Genomic DNA, 12,118 nt, shown 5'->3' on the forward strand with positions numbered 1-12,118 from the left:
TGGCATGGGACAAGGGTCAGAAGAATCATCTTCAGTAAAAGATTCTTCAGAAGTAACAAGCGTTGCGACATCAGAATCAGAAGTCTCTTTATCAGAGGTATGGGCAAGAGGTTTATGAGTAAGGATCTTGGGAATTGTCTATTGGGAATATGTGGTGAGAAAAGACTGAATAGGGTTGGAAGGTTGATTGGACTGAATCATAAGTTGATAAGGGTCCTGGGAATCTTAAAAGGGGTCATCTGGGTCATACTTTTTTGAGTCAAAAGAGTCAGAGGATGAAGAGATGAGAGGGGCTGGTGATCGAGGTTTTTTGGAAATGGTTGGTGCTGGGGTTTTCCCTTTATCTCTTTTAAGGAGACGCTTGAAAAGTTTTTCAGTGTCTGGGTTGCCAAATAGTTGAGATGTAGTGGGTGGAGGTTGTGGGTTGTCATCTTATTCTGTGGAGGTTCAGGGAATGGTAAAGGCTTAGATTTGGATTTGGCCAATTCAGCCTGAAGAGACTTGAGTTGTATTTTGAGAGACTGAATCTCATGTTCCTTCTGAGGGTCTACCTGTCTGCCATTAGAAGCTTGAAGGAGTAAATACTCATGGATGGTGGAGATCCTTTGTTGAATTTCAACACACAGTTGCTCGAGATGGAGAATTCTAGAATCAACAGAGACTGTCATCTTTTTTAGATTAGTCTGCACCAGGTCAACCTTAGATTCAATTTTATGAAGAACAAAATTTTGAGTGATGGCATTTTGACTTTGCCAATTAAGAACGGCTTCGGCTTGTGTGACTTGTTTAGGGCGGCCATCAGCATCTACATCTTGAGGGTTGTGAACTTGGGGAAGAGTTCGAACCCTGTCTTTAACCTGTTCTTGTAGAGTAGGAAAATCATCATCATAAGATTTTGTAGGTTGATACATGGAGACTGTGGGGACGTGTTCTGGAGATCCCCAAGAGGGAGGAGTATATTTGACAAGGTAGTCAAATTTGCCAGAGGGTTACCCCAAAGTGTCAATTGTGCAGTCCCCTTGATTGTATCTAATTTTCAGCTTTTGACCAGAGGATTTTCGATTTTGCTTGGGGGAGTCAGTTTCCAAGTCCTCATTACAACAACTCGCACAATTACAGATGTCCCAAAAAACATGGCTGTCCTGAGAAAAGGAATAGACTGGGCAGCCGTCCTTGGAGAAGGACTCGACAGGTACTGGAAGAGGAGCTTGAGCGGGTTGCACCATTGAGATGGAGGAGGAAAAGATTCCTGGTGTAGAAGGGGAAGAGTCTCCTTTCTTGAAGATGATTTCAACAGTACCATCAGCTTTTTTGGTGAACTCAGGTTCTGTGGATTGTATAGGGACAGAGTTTTGATGCAACTTTTCATAATTTGTAATCCAAAAAGAAGGGAGTAACTTTTGTAAATCCTCGTTCGGGATTTGCCTCGGGACATGAGTACAGGTAGCTCTTTGATTGGTATCAACAGTGATAAGCAAAGCATCATTGGTAACAGGGAATACTAAATCAAAGGCATGATTTTGGACCCGGTAAGCCATTTGATAATGAAGAGTGGCTTGATAGGTGTCTAAAACTTGATCAGCACCAGTGATCTGTAGTTGGACTTTTAAAAAATTATGGAGTTGAGGATCGTCCAATGCCATATTGAAGTTGGGATAGAAAGTAACAACTACCGTGCCACAATTGAGGGTGGTTTCAAGAGAACCAATGCATGCATGTTGATACTCTAGATATCGGGTATCTAAAAGAGCTAATCGGGTTGCAACAGGTAAGCCTTTACGGCCATGGTAAGATAAGGCTAGCCAAATAGCACCAAAATGAATATGCGTGTAGCCTTGAGAAATCCATTGTCCTGGAAATTCAATTTGAATTTCAAGAGTAACAAATTGTTCTCGAGAAGTAGCAGGAATTTTATGTTGATCAAAAGAGGAAGCTTGAACATATTCTTTGACCACACGTGAAGGTTGTTTGATGAGAGTTTTAAGACTGCGGATAACAGATGGAGATTTTTTTTGTAAAAGCATGATAAGGGTTGACAAGAGGAAGATCTGTTTCAGAAATTTTTTGGGTATCATCTAAAAGGCTAACCTCATAGAGATAGTTAAGTTTAGTAGAGGTATACTGGCGAATAGAAGGAGAAGGAGGAAGATGAAAAGAGGAAGAAGAAGTTAAAAGAGAAGAGGGATGAGGTGAAGACGGCGAGGATGAAGTCATGGTCACTCGCAAACCAGAAGGGCTCTGATACCACTATATAGTTAGACAGAAACCCTAACAGAGTTGCTTAACACGACCATTCTTAGGCATTCAACAGCTACTCACTGGGGTCATGTAATCAACCTTCCAACCCTATTCAGTCTTTTCTCACCATATATTCCCAACAGACAATTCCCAAGATCCTTACTCATAAACCTCTTGCCCATACCTCTGACAAAGAGACTTCTGATTCTGATGCTGCAACACTTGTTACTTCTGAAGAATCTTTTACTGAAGATGATTCTTCTGACCCTTGTCCCATACCACCGTTACTCATGGCTGATCCTCCTACAGATCCTCAATCCTCACGAACTTACCACGTGCCTCCTCCAACTTCTACCACAATAGTGAGTGTGGATGAACTAGTTAGTAGTGATGATGAGGTACCTCTCAATCCTCGCCATTATCAACCCCATATCAATTCTCCAAGCACTGGTGGTTATTTTACTCTGGATGACATACCACGAGTCAAATGACGAGACAAAATCCATGAATTTCATTCATGGCTCACTAGCTATATGCTCAAGGACGGCGCAACCCTCAGAGATGCCTTACAACAATTTTCTGTCAAGTTCTCTGGTACCTTATGGGATTGGTTCCATGCCTTAGGTGATTATCGGCAAATGCAATTTGTAAACAGTGCATCTCTTTCGGAAGCTTGGGGCTGGCTCCATTATGAATTCCTTGGTGAAGCTCTAAACGATAAGGAAATAGCACGGTATGAGTACTTTAAAATGAAGTGTTGTTCCTATTTGAGATCTGATCTTGAACGACATTTTAAAAAAATGTACCGAAGATACCATATTCTCTCTGGTCTCGATGATCCAAGCCTTAAGCATGCCTTTTTGGCATCCATACCTAGAGATATGGCTGATGAAACTTTCAGATTATTCAAAATCAGAAAAGAAGTTATTAACAACCAATCTCTCGGCACTATATTTCATCAGGTGTTAGAAGCCCTCAACAAAATGTGCGATCAACACAAATATTTTACCAAGATCTTACAGCCTGATAAAACTATGCTCTGTGCTTGCAAAAGACCAGATTTGCTAATCAAATGCTGATTGCAATTGCCCCATAAAAAATAAGAAGCATTTTAAGAAAATTCACCGATCTTCTTTTCATGGCCGCCCAAAGAAATGGAAGTTCTTACGACATTGCCATACTAGACGTCCTAAGCCCTTCACTTCCAGCTCCAACAGATGCTTCATTTGTAAGCGCAAAGGTCACTTTGCCAAAACGTGTCCACAAAAGAAGGCCCAGTCCTTGAAGTTAATTGATTTCCTAGCCCAAACCACAAAGTTCAATCCTGATGATGATGAAGTGGAATCATTATTCTCACTCACGGATGAGATTACTCCTGATACCATAGCCGCTGTGGCAGATGAAAGTTCTGATGACGAGATCTATGAACTTTACCAAGCCCAACCTACACTTACCCCTTCACATCCAATACCTTTAGCCCCTGTTACTATTCTTACATCCACCTATGCTAAGCCCATCAAAAGCATCGCCTTATTTGACACCGGAGCCCACAGAACCATTCTTAACCCTAAAGTTCACCCACTACATTGTTGAGTTACCCATAAAGAATACTTCCGAGCCGCTGATAACCAAGTCTTTTGCACCCAATACAAAACCAAAAGGCCCATTACCATACAAATCCTGCCCCAATGTTCAGTCAAAACCCATGTCCTTAGTTCTCCTTTACCTGGAAAAGATTTGGTTATTGGGTTTGACGTTTACTTCAAATCTAAGTTCAAGATCCTTCCCCGTGGTATTCAGTATAAAACCCATTTCCTTCCCTATACTCTTACCCCTTCCCTTTATGAAATACAACCCTCTTCCACAGACCATATCGCCCTCATCAAAGCTCAAATAATCCAACACTCATGTTCAAACTCTCATCAGGAATTTCTTGCTAAATGTTCTCAACCATTATGGCAAAATCCACAGTTTTTTATTAAGCTTCCTTTCAAGCTTAATGAGGACATCAACCCAACGAAAGCCAGTCACTCCAGGATGAATCCTAAGCACAAGCTGCTAGCTCAAGAGGAATGTGCCCACTTACAGGCTCAAGGATTAATTGAACCCACAGACTCAACATGGTTTTCGCCAATGACCAGTACTGGAGTGCTGTCCTCCTTGAAGATAAAAATGGCCACCGACACATATGCGGTTACAAAAGCGGGTCTTTCAAGGAGTCAGAAACCTACTATCACTCAACTTTCAAGGAAATATTAGCTGTAAAGTATGGCATCCAAAAATTCGAGTTCCACCTGGCAGCCTATCACTTTACAGTAATCATGGATTGTTCCTCCTTTCCAAAGATGCTACAGTTCCGACGAAAGATGCTTCCTCATCCACAACTTTTGCGATTAGCAGAGTGGTTTTCCAAGTACACCTTCACCGTCGAGCATATAAAAGGAACCAAGAACTTGATCCCAGACATGCTTACCAGACCACCTAAATCCCAAAAACTACTCCTTCCCCTGATCCTTATGGCCTCCTCTTCCAATCCACCTCCACCTGAACAAGACTTCCCTGCAGACGATTTACCCCTTCTTGCCCGAGACTTGGTGCTTAACCACACACTCAACCTGCAAACCAAAGACAAACTATTTAGCCTCCAAGACTACCTCCTTCTTAACTATGATATGTCTTCTCTTTGTTTCCAAAGCCTAGGCATTCATCCCAAATACCCTTTCATTCACCTTTTCACCTTTAAGCCTTCTGGCTTGTTCCCCAAAGAACTCTACTTTTTCTTATGGTATCTCTATCACCTATACCATATTGCTATTGAGTTTCCCACTGATTACTTTCTCTCTCGATTTCATCGGACTTCCTGGCCGGTAGACTCTTGCTACTACACCCTTAAATTCCTCACTTGGTTCCACAACCCCACACAATGGATCTCTCTTCTCCAACAGGAAAAATCCAAATTCCCACATCCACAAACCTGCTGGATTGAAGTACATCGCAGCCTGAGTCGTAACAAGTCTGTTAAGCAAGCTTTTGCTCATTTGCTCTCTATTTTCACATTCCACAGGCCCTTTCAAGCTTCTACATACAATCTGGTTATGAGTTTTCCACAAGCTGCAATCTACAAAACTCATACATATTCCTTCTATGAAAGCCCCCTAGATAACCTCCCAAAACTCCGGACCTTGCAAAAAACAATGTCTCAAGAACAACATTATTCCGGATGAAGTATGGCCCAAGGGCACAGATCCTGATGAAGAAATGGACTATGACTTATATGACCCTCAATACTCTGCTCATCTCCATGACTTGCAAATCCAATACAAAAACAAAAAACTCAAGCAGATAATTATGGGCATACAAACGCTTTTGGAACCACGTGAGCTGGAAATGCTTGCCGACGATGAGTATGTGTTAGCCCTACAAGTCCAAGCTATTCGTGATCTGGACAACCTATCAGATCAGAATCTTTCTCTAGAGCATGAGCCTATTGTCGGTTGATATTAGTATTGTACTAGTTTGTCGTTTGTATTATTAAGTGTGTCGTTTGTATTATTAGGGTGTATTATTAAGTGTGTTCCAGTACTTTCTTATGTAAGGGATGATGTAAGCACAAACATGAAAGTCTGATAATTAAATAGAAAGAAATTTAACATTAACAAACTAAACTAAATGAAAAAATTTAATTAAAAAGAAAAAAAATCTGGATTAACTTATCAAACCAGGTTAACTCATCAAACCCGGAAATCATGTCATAAAAATCTGATAACAAAATAAAAAAAAATTAACATTAACAAACTAAATTAAACAAAAAAAATTCATTAAAAAAAAAAAGACAGCTACACTACTTTTTAGGATATGTTACAATAAAATAGAATAATATAATATAATATAATAATTATAATAATATAATATATTAATAATAAGGAAATGACGGGGGAAAGTTAAAAGGCATGGGAAAGCTACAGTGCTTTCCCATTCCTTTTAGAATACTACTTAATTATTTGAGAAGACTTGTAAGACATGGAATGTATGATTTAGATAGATATAGACAGACGGCATTTTAGAATAAAAGTATAAAATAGGCCTGTTTGGAAATACGGGTGAATTTGTATTTTTTAAAAATTTAATTTTTTAATTAAAAATTAAATTTTTTTATATTTTTAGATTGTTTTTGATGTGCTAATTTTAAAAATAATTTTTTAAAAATAAAAAAAATATTATTTTAATATATTTTTAAATAAAAAATACTTTAAATTGTAATCACAACTACACTTCTAAACAAAATCTTATTAAAATCTATGCATGCATGTATATAAAAAGCACCTCCACAATTTGTTCTTACCTAATGTATTAATTCCAAAGCATATGATTTTGACAGAATCTTAAAATAGTTTTTGTTTGTTGATTCATTCAATTAAAATTAAAATATTTACTGAAGTTTTTTATATTCAATTGAGAAGGTCGTTCCTTTTTAACAATCTTTTCATTTTTATCCAAAAACTAAATTTTTATAGTACTAGCGTGTCTTCGTATTGTAGTATAGGATATGATTAAATTTTTTAAAATTTTTTTATATTAAAAGATCAAAATTATTGAAATACATTTAAAAAAATATTGATTTAATAATTTTTTAAGATAAATATATTCTTAAAAAAAATTCAAATTTTAATCACGGGAGCATCCCCTGTAAACAATATTATCTTTGTTTTTTTCCCCTCCCCTTACAGGACGAGCAATCAAATAAACCAAGATGAGAAATTAGGGAAACTGGGACTATGATAGACTGAGAATGTAGAGAGAAGAAATCAACTTCTTACTCAGTATTAATTCAAATAACAAAATTAAAAAACTTGCAATATGGAACTCATAGAAGCAATGAAAATAACTGCTCATCATCATAATAATTTGATATTCATCTTGCCAAAAAGCATACAGGCAATTTCAATTCGGCAGAGTAATAATTGATTCATGGTACAGAGTAATGATAGACATGTATGGCAGTAATTGGTTTAAATGAATGTGCACAAATTGGATTATTCCAGATTAAAATGTAAAAACATTATCAGATAAAAGACTCGTAAAAACATTAATTATTCCAGATTATCATACAGAGCACAAACCAAGAGGAGCATGTTTTTTATAATGTATATTCATTAACAAATTATTATGAAACTGTCCTGAGAATGTTTGGTATGAGAAAGTTAAAAAAAAAAACATGAATTTAACAAATAATAAATCAATGACAGAAAGGGAATGATGTAAGCTGTGAAATGGGAGATCCAATAGGGGCTAGAAGATTCAAAGAAAAAAACCCAAATGTGAAAAGCAAGTAGCAGAGCTGCAGATGCGAAAATCATAAAAGCAAATAATTTAGCTTGGACACAATATCAACGTAAAAGAGATAGAGAATCTGTAGATTTCTCCAATGAACTCTCTGTTAATTATTGTCTATTCTGCAGGAAATACCAACAGAAGTAAATCTCTTGGTTGTTGTCTATTTTGCAAGAAATTAGTGCAAAAACTCTAGCTTTCCTTTTGCTTTCCCTCAGTGATCTTTCAATAAAGTTAATATATATACCGGGTCTCACTCAGGTTAGCTCGAATTGACTGAGTCACAAGTTGATTTACCGGATTAACTGTGTTTGACCAATTTTTTTCTTTGGCTGGTTTTTTATCTTATTCACTGGTTCAGGCAGGCCGACCCGGATTTTATAACACTGTATAAAACAAATAATAACGCATTCCCAGGTGAAATAATTGTACTTAATAAATTATCTAGAAAAGTAGTTGTGTCTCTTTGTGATGCATCGTCAGAATTGGTCTTAGTGCATTGCATCTTGATTATTGTGTCTCTTTGTGATGGAATCGATCATTGTCATCGAAGAATTGTGCATAACACTCGTAAAATATGCCATCAAAGTTTGAATGAGTCTCCAGGGGCGAATCAACTTTTACCCTGGCGTCAGATTCTAGTATCCATCCCATCAGATTTGAATCTAGATGATAAAAATTATGATTTATGATTTAAAATATTTTTTATTTAAAAATATATTAAAATAATATATTTTTTTAAAATTATTTTTTATATCAGCATATCAAAACAATTCAAAAACATTAAAAAAAATTAATTTTAAACAAAAAAAATTAAAATTTTTTTGGGACATGAGTTGGACCGTGTTCCCAAACATGTTCTATTCAAGAGAGTGTGGTGCGATGCTTTCTGTCGCACATCAGAATCCACGCGGCATCGGGCTGGTGAATTTTTTGTAAAGGTTTGCTTTGCTTCGTTCCTTGGAATCGCCACCTAGTATTTAATTGAAGGCTACTAGGAAACCCGAATATACTGGTCTTGTCAGATATTCACGGGTAAAGGACTGATTGTGGTTAGAAAAGGTATTAGCACCCTTAACACACCCTACCTGAGGTAAGTTGCTTCGTGGACTTGATGTGTTAAAGAAGTTTTAAAAATTTTGTTCTTTCATTAAATTTTAGAAATACAACTTATGTGTAAGTTCATAATTCTTTATCCATAAGCAAATCAAATTATTAAATTCTTCTTTATTCTTGCAATTTTATCATACAAAAAAACCATTCATAAACAAAATGCAAACCACACATTAACTTTCAAGCTTCGTGGACTTGTTGTGATTTTAAAAATAAAATTTTAGCCCAATTCTAAGGCTTTAATAAATCAGTTATTAATAAATCTTGATTATATAAAAATTATAATTTATAACTTTTTTAAAATTTATTTTTTCAAATCACAACCGCAAAAACCACCACTATGTTAGATGCACACTTAAACAAACACTCAACTTTAACTCAAATGTTATTCTTGTTAAGTCAAACTATTTATGATTTTTTTAATATTTGAGAAATTATGACATGTTGTTAAACGGTGCACTTGATATTCAAAATTTATTTATTTATTAACTCTATTTATTTAAAATTATAATTCATATTTAAGTCAACATATTAGGAACCTAATGGGTCACACTTATTAAGAACTATTAGTAAAAATTTAATTTGAATAATTAATCAAGTGTGACTTGATTGAAAATAAGTTTAGAAATTAAGCATTATAATGTATTTAATTCAAAGATTATAATTTTAGTCCTAAACTAATTAACAGGGGAGTTGATTGATTAAATTTTTAGAATTATCTTTAAATAATACATAGATATTATTTAAGGGACAAATTGATATTTTATTATTTATATAGTTTTTAGAATTCTCTATAAATATAAAACTAAGTCTATTATTTTGAGAGAAAAAAAGTTATGTCAGACAATTTTTAAGAAAAACAATATAAACACAAAATTAGAGTTAGCACTCTAGATCTATCAATTTTTTTTATTTTTTATTGGTGGTTTGTGTGGATTATTATTCAAGACCGAACAATTAGACACACTTGTAATTTACGACAACGTAACCCTAAAAATTTAATCAAAGCCAAAAATTATATCTTTAGGTAAATTTTATACCACTCTAAATATATCAAGATCATAGAAAATCTAAAATAATTTTTTCATTATTTCCACTGCTTATATGAATATTAAGAAACCAACACTAGCTTCATCAAATCCAGTCAATAGTTTTGATAAAAATAAGGGCAAAAAAAGGGACACTCTTTTCACGACGCAGTCCCTGAGCCGTTTACTGGGTTGTTCTTCTAGTGAATTCAAAGTCACCACGATTTCAGTCAAATATTACTTTATGCGACTGAGCTGGGTAAGCAGAAAACAAACAATGAATACTATTGTAACAATAACTTTGTTACTGTAGTGTTTGTTGACACACTGTTAAAAATGCTTTTTTATTTCAAATTGTTTTAAAATAATTTTTTTATTATTTTTTTAAAATTTATTTCTAATAACTCCAAAAATTCAAAAATACTCACAATAATTAATTTTAAAATAAAAATAAAATTTTAAAAAAACACAGCATAGCCTTAAAGAGACTGTTTCGGATTGTGGTGGCAGTGGCGGTTCAAAATATTTTTAGCTTAGAAATGTATTAAAATAATTTTTATTTTATTTTTTAAAATTATTTTTAACATCAGCACATCAAAACGATTTTAAAACATAAAAAAAATCATTTTAAGTAAAAAACAAAATTCTAAATTTTTTAGAATATGGTTTACACCATTTTGTCAATTGTGATAGCGATGACAGTTCAAATTACTTTTCATTTAGAAATGCATCAAAATAAATTTTTTATTTTTATAAGTTATTTTTTACATGAGCACATCAAAACGATTTTAAAATATTAAAAATTTAATTTTTAATAAAAAATCAAATTAAAATTTTTAAGAATACAACCAACATAACGTTGCCAAATACACCCAAAGAGTAGCTAGTGCACGCATATCAGACGCATTAAATAATGTGCACTCCATGAATAGAATGCAAAGGAAAAGGGAAAACATTATCAGCATGCAGAATACACAAACATGAAGCTTTAGGTATGTGTTTGATTTGAGACCCTCAAATTGTATAATCACTTATTAAAAGACTAAATATATCTTTCAATTGATTATGATTATGTTTAATTAATATCCCAAGATAAAAGGAATACAAATTGTATAATCACTTATTAAAAGACTAAATATATATTTCTAGGATAATTTAGGTATGAATTTATTCTTTTGAAATAGAAGTTCATGGAGACATGTCTTGTCTATCTCCATTATTTTACTCTCTTGTATACAAAAACGTTTACCTGATCTAAAAATTATGCTATAACTTACTAATTAGTGCTACACATCTCAAAGTAATGAATATTTCATTAAAAAAAGTAATGAATTAGTTTCTAGGAGTGTTCGTTTTGTGGATTGGTTTGATGACTAATAATTTTAGCTCGAAAAAAGTAATGAATATTTCATTAGAAAAAGGGGTTGGGATAAGGTAAAATATTTATGGTTATTGAATATCTATTAGGTGATTTTGGGCGTTGAGAAGCGTTCTAGAAGTGCAGAAATTGTATGCAACAACTTACATTCCAGTCCCTCTCCTCTTGAAAAAGATGTAGTTTTGTCCTGGAATCTAGACATTTGATATTAGAACTCTGGTTTTTGCTAGTTTTCACAGCAACACAACAGCTAAACCAGGAGTGATTATTTTTTGTTCGGTTTGATTTTTACCAAAAAAAAAGTAACCAAACCTGTTTTTTTAAAACCAAAACCAAACCGAAACTGTTTCAAACCGACCGGTTTTGGTTCAGTTATTTTAGAACAAAAACCGGTTTTTTCAGTTTGATTCGGTTTTTTTTAGTTTAACTCTGTTTTTTTATTTGGCTCGGTTTTTTTAGTTTTTTTCCGGTTTGGGTTCGGTTCGGTTTTTTCAGTTTCAGGCTTATAAAATCAAAACCAAACCAGTCAGTTTTTAAAAATTCTAATTGGTTTAATTGGTTTTTTTCATTGTTCATTTTTTTCTGTTATTTTTTTAATTTTTTAATTTAATCAATTTTTTGATTTTTTATTCACCCTTTAGCTGAACAACAGTTGAACACAACAATTTAAGTGCAGAGTAAACTTGTCAAAGAAAGAAAGTGACAGATGTTGATCGATCATTGCAGAGAAAAAGAAGCAAAAACCCGTACATGAGGAAGAGGAATAAATATTACATCATTACTTGAGAGCCCTGATCCTTATTTTATAAGGGGAGTCAATTAATTTTCTTGCTTTTGAAAAACTCGTAAACTCGATCCGAGTTTATTGATTGGATCGAGTTTAATTGAGTTTACAAAGTTTTAAGTTTTTAACTTGATTTTATATATTATATATATGTTAATTCATAAAATTATATAATTTACTAATTAATTCATGATTTTAACAATCTTATATATATATATATATATATATATATATATATATATATTA

The sequence above is a fragment of the Populus nigra genome, chromosome 17 (assembly GCF_951802175.1).
Source record: "Populus nigra chromosome 17, ddPopNigr1.1, whole genome shotgun sequence".
Classification (NCBI taxonomy): Eukaryota; Viridiplantae; Streptophyta; class Magnoliopsida; order Malpighiales; family Salicaceae; genus Populus; species Populus nigra.